At 45.4% G+C, this 12,287-nt stretch overlaps 1 pseudogene; it reads right to left on the bottom strand.

Moving 5' to 3' along the window:
- LOC139239975 (zinc finger protein 850-like) overlaps window positions 1-4,138 on the bottom strand; it is a 187,961-nt pseudogene extending 183,823 nt beyond the window's left edge.
- Between the last annotated feature and the right edge of the window lie 8,149 nt (window positions 4,139-12,287).

Raw genomic sequence — 12,287 nt, 5'->3', positions numbered from 1 at the left:
GGGTGACTTGGACAGGTTTGGTGAGTGGCCAAATGCATGGAGGATGCAGTGTAATGTGGATAAATGTGAGATTATCCACTTTGGTGGCAAAAACAGGGAGGCAGAATATTATCTGAATGGTGACAGATCAAGCAAAGGAGAGGTGCAACGAGACCTGGGTGTCATGGTACATAAGTCACTGAAAGTTGGTATGCAGGTACAGCAAGCGGTGAAGAAGTCAAAATTGCATGTTGGCCTTTATAGTGAGAGGACTTGAGTATCGGAGCAGGGAGGTCTTGCTGCTGTTGTACAGGGCCCTGGAGAGGCCACACCTTGAATATTGTGTACAGTTTTGGTCTCCTAATATGAGGAAGGTCATTCTTGCTATTGAGGCAATGCAGCGAAGGTTAACCAGACTGATTTCCGAGATGGCAGGACTTACATATGAGGAGAGACTGGATTGACTAGGCTTATATTCACTGGAATTTAGAAGAATGATAGAGAAACATGTAAAATTCTGATGGAATTGGACAGATTAGATGCAGGAAGAATGTTACCGATGTTGAGGAAGTCCGGATCCAGGGGTCACAGTCTAAGGAAAAGGGGTAGGACATTTAGGACCGGGATGAGGCAAAACTTCTTCACTCAGAGAGTTGTGAACATGTGGAATTCTCTTCCACAGAAAGTTGTTGAGGTCAATTCGTTAGATTATATTCAAAAGGGAGTTAAATGTGGCCTTTATAGCGAAACGGATCAAGGGGTATGGAGAGAAAGCAGGAATGTGGTGCTGAAGTTGCATGATCAGCCATGATCTTATTGAATGGTCAAGGGGCCGAATGGCCTACTCCTGCATCTATTTTCTATGTTTCCTTGTTTCTATGATGATGATGGTGACCCAGAATTGGACAAAATACTCCAGTTGAGGCCGAACCAGTAAGTTATGAAGGTTCATCCTAACATCCACACTTCTGTACTCTATACCTCTATTCATGAAGCCTAGGATCCGCTAAGTCTTTGTAACTGCTTTCTCAACCAGCGCTGCCATCTTCAGCAAATGGTGCACATACACTCCTGGGTCTGTCTGTTCACGCATCCCTTTCCAATTGTACCCTTTAGTTTATATTTCCTCTATTCTTTCTTCCTACCAAAATGTATCACTTTTGAACTTTTCTTCGTTAAGTTTCATCTGCCAAATTTCCGCCCATTCCACCAGCGTGTCTATGTCTTTCTGAAGTCTATCACCATCCTCCTCACTGTTCACTGTACTTCCAAGTTTTGTGTCATCTGCAAATTTGGAAATTGTGCCCTGTACACCCAAGTCGAAGTAATTAATATAGATCAGGAAAAGCAGTGGCCCTACTACCGACCCCTGGGGAACATCACTTCATCCAGTCTGAAAAACAGCCGTTCACCACTACTCTGTGTCACTTAGCCACTTTCATATCCATGCTGCCACTCTCCCCGTTATTCCATGGGCTTCAATTTTGCTGGTATTGGTAACACGCCTGGGATCAGTAAACACAAAACCCAGTCTGTTAATCACTTTCAGCTACTGGACTTACCATGTGCCCCACAGCAACTCTTCTACCTTCAATATGTGAATAGAGCATCACGCCTGTAAACCTGGTTTAAGTTTATATCCACTCAGCAAATCTATTTAAGAAAAGCCTGTAGGCCAATGAGACACTGTTAAGGTGCCAGTGTGCTGCTGGTTGATTGGCATTTTGCCTGTAATGGACTTCGTATTTTGGTCTCCATATTTACGAAAGGATTTACCTGCATTGGAGGCTGTTCAGTGAAGGTTCACTCGGTTGATTCCGGAGATGAGAGGATTGACTTATGAAGATAGGTTGAGTAGATTGGGCCTAAACACATTGGAGTTCAGAAGAATGAGAGGTGATTTTATCGAAACATAAGATAATGACGGGGCTCGACAAGGTGGATGCAGAGAGGATATTTCCATTTATACGGGTAACTAAAACTAGGGGACATAGTCTTAGAATAAGGGGCCGCTCATTTAAAACTGTGACGAGGAATTTCTTCTCTGAGGGTTGTAAATCTGTGGAATTCTCTGCCCAGGAGAGCTGTGGAGGCTGGGTCTTTGAATATATTTAAGGTGGAGATAGACAGATTTTTGAGCGATTAAGGGAGTAAAGGATTTTGGGGAGCGGGCAGGGAAGTGGAACTGAATCCATGATCATATCAGCCATGATCTTATTAAATGGCGGAGCAGGCCCGAGGGGCCAAATGGCCTACTCCTGCTCCTATTTATTATGTTCTTATGTTGTAACTGAACAGTTCTCCCAGTGTAACCATGTCTGTAATGAAATATGTGTCATTTAATAAGCCTCAGGTCCTTGCTCATGTCTGCTGCAGATTCCGGAGTTGATTCCAGAGATGTGGAGTTTGACTTATGACGATAGGTTGAGTAGGTTGGGCCTATATACATTGGAGTTCAGAAGAATGAGGTGATCTCTGTATGGCCCTGAAGGACTGTGTCCAGGCTGAAGTTATGTTCCCCCTGTAAGATCCTCGCCACAGATTGTCCTTTCTCAGCTCCAGCCAGGTGGTGCTAAACACTCATGTGGGAAAGACAACAATTAACAGCAATGTGTTGAAAGCAACACTAATTTATGTGTCTGTATCCCAAATATTAAACTCCAGTCCAGTTACAGGAGTTATTACCATCAGCGTTACAGGAATTACAAACCCCAACTGTCAGAATGAACACGGGATGTGATTAACAGCAGCAATAACAGCAGAATCCAACCCCTGCAGTCACTTGTGAACTCGCTGGTGTGTCAGCAGGTGGGATGACCGAATGAATCCCTTCCCACACTCAGAGCAGGTGAACAGTCTCTCCCCAGTGTGAATTCGCTATGTGTCAGCAAGTTGGATAACTGCGTGAATCCCTTCCCACATTCAGAACAGGTGAACGGCCTCTCGTGAACTCGCTGGTGTCTCAGCAGGTGGGATGATGTAGTGAATCCCTTCCCACAGTCGGAGCAGGTGAACCGCCTCTCCCCAGTGTGAACTCGCTGATGTCTCTGCAGGTGGTATGATAGAGTAAATCCCTTCCCACACTCGGAGCAGGTGAACGGCCTCTCCCCAGTGTGAACTCGCTGGTGTGTCTGCAGGTGGTATGATAGAGTAAATCCCTTCCCACACTCGGAACAGGTGAACGGCCTCTCCCCAGTGTGAACTCGCAGGTGTATCAGCAGATGCTCTTTGCTTTTAAAACTCTTCTCACAGTCAGAACATTTAAAAGGCCTCTGCCCAGTGTATACTCGCTGATGTATCAGCAGGTGCTGTTTTCCTTTCAAACTCTTCTCACAGACTGAACATTTAAAAGATCTCTTCCCTGTGTGAACTCGCTGGTGTGTCCACAGGCTGGATGATACAGTGAATCCCTTCCCACAGTCGGAGCAGGTGAATGGCCTCTCCCCAGTGTGAACTCGCTGGTGTGTCCGCAGGTCGGATGATGAAGTGATTTCCTTCCACACTCGGAGCAGGTGATCGGTCTCTCCCCAGTGTGAACTCGCTGGTGTGTCAGCAGGTGCGATGATCGAGTGAATCCCTTCCCACACTCTGAGCAGGTGAACGGTCTCTCCCCATTGTGAACTCGCTGGTGTGTCAGTAGGTGGGATGATAGAGTGAATCCCTTCCCACTAGCGGGGCAGGTGAACGGTCTCTCCCTAGTGTGAACTCGCTGGTGTGTCAGTAGGTGGGATGATAGAGTGAATCCCTTCCCACTAGCGGGGCAGGTGAACGGTCTCTCCCTAGTGTGAACTCGCTGGTGTGTAAGCAGGTGGGATAACTGAGTGAATCCCTTCCCACATTTGCAGCATGTGAACGGTCTCTCCCTAGTGTGAACTCGCTGGTGTGTCAGCAGGTAGGAAGATGTAGTGAATCCCATCCCACAGTCGGAGCAGGTGAATGGCCTCTCCCCAGTGTGAACTCGGCGATGTATTTCCAGCTGGGGCGGGTAGTTGAAACGTTTCCCACAATCCCCACATTTACACGGTTTCTCCCCAGTGTGACTGCACTTGTGTCTCTCCAGTTTGGACGATCGGCTGAAGCCTTGTCCACACACAGAGCACGTGTACCGTTTCTCCCCACTGTGAACGGTGCCTTCTGCTTCCATGGTCAAAAGGTGATGATATTCCAGTCCCGAAGTAGCGAGTGACTCTATCAGATCTTGAGGTGATGTTTTGTTTGAGCTTCCTATCTACAAATCCTCCCCTTTTAACATCCTGTAAAGTGAATTTCAAACAGGAAAATGAGTGTGAGATAGTACCCACAAAAACACATAGGCAGGTAGTGAAATTGAGCTATATGAGTCTGTTCATTTATGGGGCTGGCACTAGAAAAAAGTGACCATGAAAGCTGCCGGATTGTCATAAAAACACATCTGGGTCACTGCTGTCCTTCAGGGAAGGGAACCCACCTCCCTCGACAGGCCCAAATGGGAAATTGTTGGTCCCACTGGGCCCAGAATTACTGGGGGTGAAACCAGCAGCTTCTCCCCTCGCTCCATCCAGCTCAAACTGATGCAACAAACAGACCCACACAGGAGGCCAGGGAGCGACTTCCACATCCAGCTCCCACCCTGATACTGAACGGCTGGGAATTGCTGGGCCTGCTATATAAATGCAACTTGTTGTTGTCCTGGTGTGGGGGAGGTGCTGCCATCGGGGGTTGCTGATGCCGGGCCCGGCAGCTCTGACTCATCGCCCGAGAGCCGCACTCGCCGTTGCCCAGGACCAGAGTGCCGCACTCGGCGCTGCCCGCGGACCGAGAGCCGCACTCGGCACGGCCCGGGGACCGAGCCCGCAATCGGCGTTGCCTGGGGACCGAGAGCCGCACTCGGCGTTGCCTGGGGACTGAGAGCCACACTTGGTTAAAAAGGTGGCAGACAAAAAGCAGGAAACTATAGACCAGTTAGCATTACATCTGTGGTTGCGAAAATGTTGAAGAGTTCATTCTTAAAGAAGCAGTAGCACGACATTTGGAAAAGCATAACTCGGTCAGGCAGAGTCAGCATGGATTTATTAAGGGGAAGTTAAGTTCGACAAATTTGCTGGAATTCTTTGACCATGTAATGAACAGGGTGGATAAAGTGGGTGTGGTGTATTTGGAATGCCAGAAGGCATTTGACAAGGTGCCACATAAAAGGTTACTGCACAAGATAAAAGTTCACGGGGCTGGGGGATGTTGGCTAACTAACAGAAAACAGAGAGTTGAATTAAATGGTTCATTCTTGGGTTGGCAACCAGTAACTAGTGGGGTGCCACAGGGATCAGTGCTGGGACACCAACTATTTACAATCTATATTAACGACTTGGAAGACGGAACCGACAGTAATGTAGCCAGGTTTGCTGGCAATACAAAGAGGGGAGGAAAAGAAATGTGTGAGGAGGACACAAATAATCTGTAAAAGGACACAGACAGGCTAAGTGAGTGAGCAAAAATTTGGCAGATGGAGCAGAATGTTGGAAAGTGTGAGGTCATGCACTATGGCAGAAATAAAATCAAAGAACAAGTTATTATTTAAATGGAGAAATATTGCAAAGTGCTGCAGTACAGCGGGACCTGGGGGTACTTGTGCATGAAACACAAAAGATTAGTATGCAGGTACAGCAAGTGATTAGGAAGGCCAACTGAATCTTGGCCTTTATTGCAAAGGGGTTGGAGTATAAAAGCAGGGAAGTCTTGCTACAGTTATACAAGTTATTGGTGAGGCCACACCTGGAATGCTGAGTGCAGTTTTGGTTTCCATATTTATGAAATGATATACTTGCTTTGGAGGAAGTTGAGAGAAGGTCCACTGGGTTGATTCTGCAGATGAGGGGTTTGACTTATGAGAAAATGTTGAGGAGGTTGGGCCTCGACTCATTGAATTCAGAAGAACGAATGAGAGGTGATTTATCAAAATGTATAAGATAATGAGAGGGCTTGACAAGGTGGTAGCAGAGAGGATGTTTTCACTGATTGGGGAGACTAGAACTAGGGGACATAATCTTAGAATAAGGGCCCTCCAGTTAAAACTGAGGTGAGGAGAAATTTCTTCTCTAAGGGTTGTACACCTGTGGAATTCGCTGCCTCAGAGAGCTGTGGAAGCTGGGACATTGAATATATTTAAGACAGAGATAGACAGTGTCTTAATCGATCAGGGAATAAGAGGTTATGGGGAGTGGGCAGGGAAGTGGTCCTGAGTCCATGATTGGATCAGCCATGATCGTATTAAATGGTGGAGCACTCTCGAGGGGCCGTATGGACTACTCCTGCCCCTATTTCTTATGCTCTTATTTTCTTATATAGTGGGTGTCTGGTATGGGAGTGTAGATTTGACTCTGTAGCAGTCCATCTCTGGTATGTGGATGGGGTTTTACACTGTATGTTAGTTTCTGAATGGAGAGCGTGGATTTTATCCTGTACCTTTCAATTTCTGGTAATTTCCTGTGGGTTTCATTCTGTATCAAAAAGGGCCAAATTACAAGATAATTCTTAAAGGACAAGAGTGCTAAAAAAAAACAAGCCTGAAGGCTCTGAGTCTCAAAGCGAGGAGCATTGTAATAAGGTGGACGAATTAACTGCACAGATATCTGTTAACAGATATGATGTAACTGGGATTACTGAGACATGGCTCCAGGGTAACCAAGGCTGGGAACACAACATCCAGGGGTATTCAATATTCAGGAAGGATAGCCATAAAGGAAAAGGAGGTGGGGTCGTGTTAATGGTTAAAGAGGAGGTTAATGCAATAGTATGGAAGGACATTATCTGGGAGAATATGGAATCTATATGGATCGAGCTGCGAAAAAATAAAGGGTAGAAAATGTTAGTTGGGGTTGTGTACAGACCACCAAACAGTAGTAGGGAGGTTGGGGATGGCATCAAACAGGAAATTAGGGACGCGTGCAATAAGGGTACAGCAGTTGTCATGGGGGTGACCTTAAACTAGATATTGATTGGGCGAACCAAACTTGTAGCAGTACTGTGGAGGAGGATTTCCTGGAGTGTATAAGGGATGGTTTTCTAGACCAATATATCGAGGAACCAACTGGAGAGCAGGCCATCCGAGACAGGGTCTTGTGTAACGAGAGAGGATTAATTAGCAATCTGGTCGTGCGTGGCCCCTTGGGGAAAAGTGATCATAATATTGTAGAATTGTTCATTAAGATGGAGAGCGACACAGTTAACTCAGAGACGAGGGTCCTGAACTTAAAGGAAACTTCAATGGTATGAGACGTGATTTGTCTAGGATAAACTGGCGAATGATACTTAAAGGGTTGATGGTGGATAGGAAATGGCAGACATTTAAAGATCATATGGATGAATTACAACTATTGTACATTCCTGTCTGGCGTAAAAATAAAACTGGAAAGGTGGCTCAACCGCGGCTAACAAGGGAAATTAGGGACAGTGTTAAATCCAAGGAAGAGGCATATAAATTGGCCAGAAAAACCAGTAAACCTGAGGACTGGGAGAAATTTAGAATTCAGCAGAGGAGGACTAAGAGTCTAATTAGGAGGGGGGAAAAAGAATATGAGAGTAAGCATGCAGGGAACATTAAAAACTGACTGCAAAAGCTTCTATAGATATGTGAAGAGAAAAATATTAATGAAGACAAATGTGGACCCTTGCAGTCAGAATCAGGTAAATTCATAATGGGGAACAAGGAAATGGCAGACCAATTGAACAAATACTTTGGTTCTGTCTTCACTAAGGAAGATACGAATAACCTCCCGAAAATACTAGGAGACCGAGGGTCTAGCAGGAATAAGGAACTGAGGGGAATCTTTATTAGGCAGGAAATGGTTGAAGGGAATCTGATGGGACTGAAGGCCGATAAACCCCCAGGGCCTAATAGTCTGCATCCAAGAGTAGTTAACTAAGTGGCCCTAGAAATAGTAGATGCATTAGTGGTCATTTTCTAGAATTTCAAGGACTCTGGATCAGTACCTCTGGATTAGCTAAAGTAACCCCACTTTTTTTTAAAAAAGGAAGGGGAGAGAAAACAGGGAATTATAGACCGGTTAGCCTGACATTGGTGGTTGGGAATATGCTTGAATCAATTATTAAAGATGAAATAGCAAATCATTTGTAAAGCAGTGACAGAATCGGTCCAAGTCAGCATGGAATTCTGAAAGGTAAATTATGCTTGGCAAATCTTCTGGAGGTTTTTGAGGATGTAACTAATAGAGTGGATAAGGGAGAACCAGTGGATGTGGTGTATTTGGAATTTCAAAAGACTTTTGAAAAGGTCTCACACAAGAGATTAGTGTGCAAAATTAAAGCACGTGGTATTGGGGGTAATGTATTGACATGGATAGAGATCCGGTTGACAGACAGGAAGCAAAGAGTGGGAATAAACGGGTTCTTTTTCAAAATGGCAGGCAGTGACTAGTGGGGTGCCGCAAGGTTCAGTGCTGGGATCCCAGCTATTTACAATATATATTAATGATTTAGACGATGGAATTGAAGGTAATATCTCTGAGTTTGCAGATGACACTACGCTGGGTGGCAGTGTGAGCTGTGAGGAGGATGCTAAAGAGCCTGCAGGGTGACTTGGATAGGTTAGGTGAATGGGCAATTGCATGGCAGATGCAGTATAATGTGGATTATTGTGAGGTTATCCACTTTGGTGGCAAAAACAGGAAGGCAGATTATTATCTGAATGGTGACAGATTAGTAAAATGGGAGGTGCAAAGAGACCTGGGTGTCATGGTACATCAAGTCACTGAAGGTAGGCATGCTGGTACAGCAGGCAGTAAAGAAAGCAACTGACATGCTGGCCTTCATAGCGAGGGAATTTGAGTAGAGGAGCAGGGAGGTCTTACTGCAGTTGTACAGGGCCTTGGTGAGACCACACCTTGAGTATTGTGGGCAGTTTTGCTCTCTTAATCTGAGCAAGGACGTGCTTGCTATTGAGGGAGTGCAGCGAAGGTTCACCAGACTAATTTCCAGAATGGCAGGACTGACATATGAAGAAAGACTGGATCAGTGAGGCTGGAGTTTAGAAGAATGAGAGGGGATCTCATAGAAACATATAAAATTATGACGGGACTGGACAGGTTTGAGGCAGGAAGAATGTTCCCCATGTTGGGGAAGTCCAGAATCAGGGGTCACAGTCTAAGGATAAGGGGTAAGCCATATCGGACTGAAATGAGGAGAAACTTTTTCACCCAGAGAGTGGTAAACCTGTGCAATTCTCTACCACAGAAAGTCGTGGAGTCCAGTTCGTTGGATATATTCAAGAGGGTGTTAGATGTGGTCCTTACGGCTAAGGGGATCAGGGGGTATGGACAGAAAGCGGGAGTGGGGTACTGAGGTTGCATGATCAGCCATGATCATATTGAATGGCGGTGCAGGCTCGAAGGGCCGAATGGCCTGCTCCTGCACCTATTTTCTATGTTTCTTTCCATTCTTGGTGTGAGTGAGTGTTTTGTGCTGTATCTGTCCATCTCTGTTATGTGAATGCGAGCTCTACTCCATACCTGTCATTCTCCAGTATGTTAGTATTGTTTTACTGTGTACCCACAATTCCTGATAGAGTATTCGTTTTACTTTCTAACTCTCAATTTGTGTTGTAGAGGTGAGTTTTATGCTGAATCTGTTGTTCTCTGGTAAATAAGTCCGAGTTTTACTCTGTATCTATCTGTCTCTGGTATGTGAGTGTGGGCCTTTCTCTGTCTCTATCCATTTCTGTTATGGGAGCCTGGGTTTTATTCTGTACCTGTCACGTTCTGACATGTGATTGTGGGCCTTACTCTATACCTGCCAGTTTCTGCTTAATTGTGAGTGGACTTTCCTTTGTACCTGTCAGTTTCTGGAATGAAAGAGAGATCTTTACCGTATACCTGTCAATTACTGGTTCGTGAGTATGCGCATGTCACTGTATGACAATTTATGTGATGGGAATATGGATTTTAATATGTCCGGCTCTGAAATGTGAGTATGGATTTTATATTGTATCTCTCAGTCTCTGATATGCAAGTGTGTGTATTTTTCTGCAACTGTCAGGTTCTGGTGTGTGTTGAGGTTTAATCTGTGCCTCTCAGTTTCTGCTGTGGTAGTCTGGGTTTGAGCTGTATTTGCCAGTCTCTGGTATGTGAACATGATAATCAATTTTAATTTTTACCTGTATTGCTCTGATATGTGAGTGAAGATTTTGCCTTCGACGTGTAATTTTTCAGATGTGTGGGTGTGAGTTTTACTCTGCCCCTATCATTTTCTGCGATGCAAGTAAAAATTTTACTTACTGCCTTTCAGTTTTCCGATATGTGCACATGGGATTTACACTTTACCTGTCACTCTCTGGTATGCAAGTGGGGGTTTTATTCTGTTAGTCACTTTCATATATGTGGGTGTGTGTTGGACACTGTATCTTTCAGTCCATGGTACGGGAATGTGGGTTTTATTCTGCACCTGTCATGTTCCGGTATGTTCGGGGGGTTAAATACTGAATCCGTCAGATTCTGAAACATGAATATGGCTTTTGCTCTGTACCCATCAGCTTCTGATATGCGAGCGTGGTTTATACTACCTGTTTGATATTTTTTCTGATCGATGATTGTCTTTTATTCTCTACCTGCCAGTTTCTGGCAAGTGAGTGTGGGTGTTTAATGTCGCTGTCAGTGTGATCTGTTTCAATGGTGAAACAGCATCTGATTCTAATGCTCCATGTTGCTGTAAGATTCACAATGTAACTCTGCCACTTCGGATCACTGTGGGACTGACAGCTTCTGCTGTCTGTGACAATAGGATTGAGGCCAGTTCTGTGTCTCTGCGCTCTGTGAGTGATAATCTACTTACTGTGTGTGAGAAGGAGCTGCCTACACTGTTCCTTGTATTCTGGTTGGAGAAAAGATCACATTTATTCTGGCTGGTTGAAGAATTTTGCTCTGAGAATAATAATACGAGAACATTATTCGTTCTAAGATATGGATGCGGGGAGAATATGATGTATCTGAGGGAGAGACAATGTAGCTCTCGATCATCAGCAACATGGTTCTGGAGAACTCAGCTCACTGAAACAATATAATCCGTCTTTAAAATATCTTCTCCCACACTCCTCTCCTGGTGCCTGCAGTAGATGCACTTTGTGAAACTCCCCACATCGTCACTGTCAGGCTTTGTTTCCACTGCTCACTGTTCATGAACAACAGACACGGTGAGATAGGAACTGAATCAGGAACACTCACTACTGATTTGGGGAAAGAAAGCAGCAATGATTGTAAAGAGCGAGGTGGTTTACCTTCTCTGTTACCTTACACTGTCCACACACAGCCCCAGAATGGCCTCTCGCTTCCCCCACTCACATCATGTTCCAGAACTAGTTCCTGCTCCACTCTGCCTCTTACACACAGCCCCCGACGGAACTAAACCAGGAACGTTCACTACTGGTTTGGAAAGAGAAAGCAGCAGATTGTAGATAGCAGATTCTGACCATTCTATCTCCCTTATCCTGGACACACACTGTCCACACACAGCCAGAAAATGGCCTCTCCCTTCCCCCACTCACACCACACACTGAGACTGATTCTTGCTCCACTCTGCCCCTCACACACAGCCCCTGACTCCCCCGAACTTCCCCCGGACTCAATGCTGATCTCTGAGCCCATCTGCAGACACGCTCCCAAAGCGCTGCCCTGCTGTAAGGAGGCTGCTGCTTGCTGCCTTACCCCGGGGACACAGTGTCGCCATTCCCGGCTGTTTTAAACCATCTTCTTCAACTCACTGAATGAATGGCGATTACAGGCAGTGCTGGAGGAGGGGAAAGCACATGCGCTCTTCTGCTCACTGGGAATCGACACAGGGGGCGAGGCTGAACCACGCATGCCCAGCTCTCTGCAATAATTCAGCCTGTAAAAATCAAAGCGCACTTTTCCTAATTTACTTTTATCAGAATCTGAGCAAAGGAACTGGGCCTGGGGGGAAAGGACAGAGAATGATTAAGCTGGGAGCCTTGTCCCTTGGAGATGCTCAATTTGGGATCATTCCGTGCAGGGTGTTTCTTTCCATGAGCCCATCTTCACAAGGCAATACTGCAAAAACATCAGAGGGACGAGGGAGTGGGAGTGTTTGCTGGACAATCAGGTGTTAATATCTGACAGAAACAATCTGAGATCACTTTAATTAGAGTAAAACTCTCGGTCACTGAGAGTAATACTGAAGTGGATAATCAAGGGGCTATCGTGAGGGAGGGAGGAACTTAATACAATCACTATTCATAATGAAATAGTACTCAGAAAAATAATGGGACTAAAGGCAGAAAAGTCACCTTGCCCAGATGGCTTACATCG

This window comes from Pristiophorus japonicus, chromosome 29 (assembly GCF_044704955.1).
Source record: "Pristiophorus japonicus isolate sPriJap1 chromosome 29, sPriJap1.hap1, whole genome shotgun sequence".
In the NCBI taxonomy this organism is placed as follows: Eukaryota; Metazoa; Chordata; class Chondrichthyes; family Pristiophoridae; genus Pristiophorus; species Pristiophorus japonicus.
This window is presented reverse-complemented; position numbering and strand designations above follow the sequence as displayed.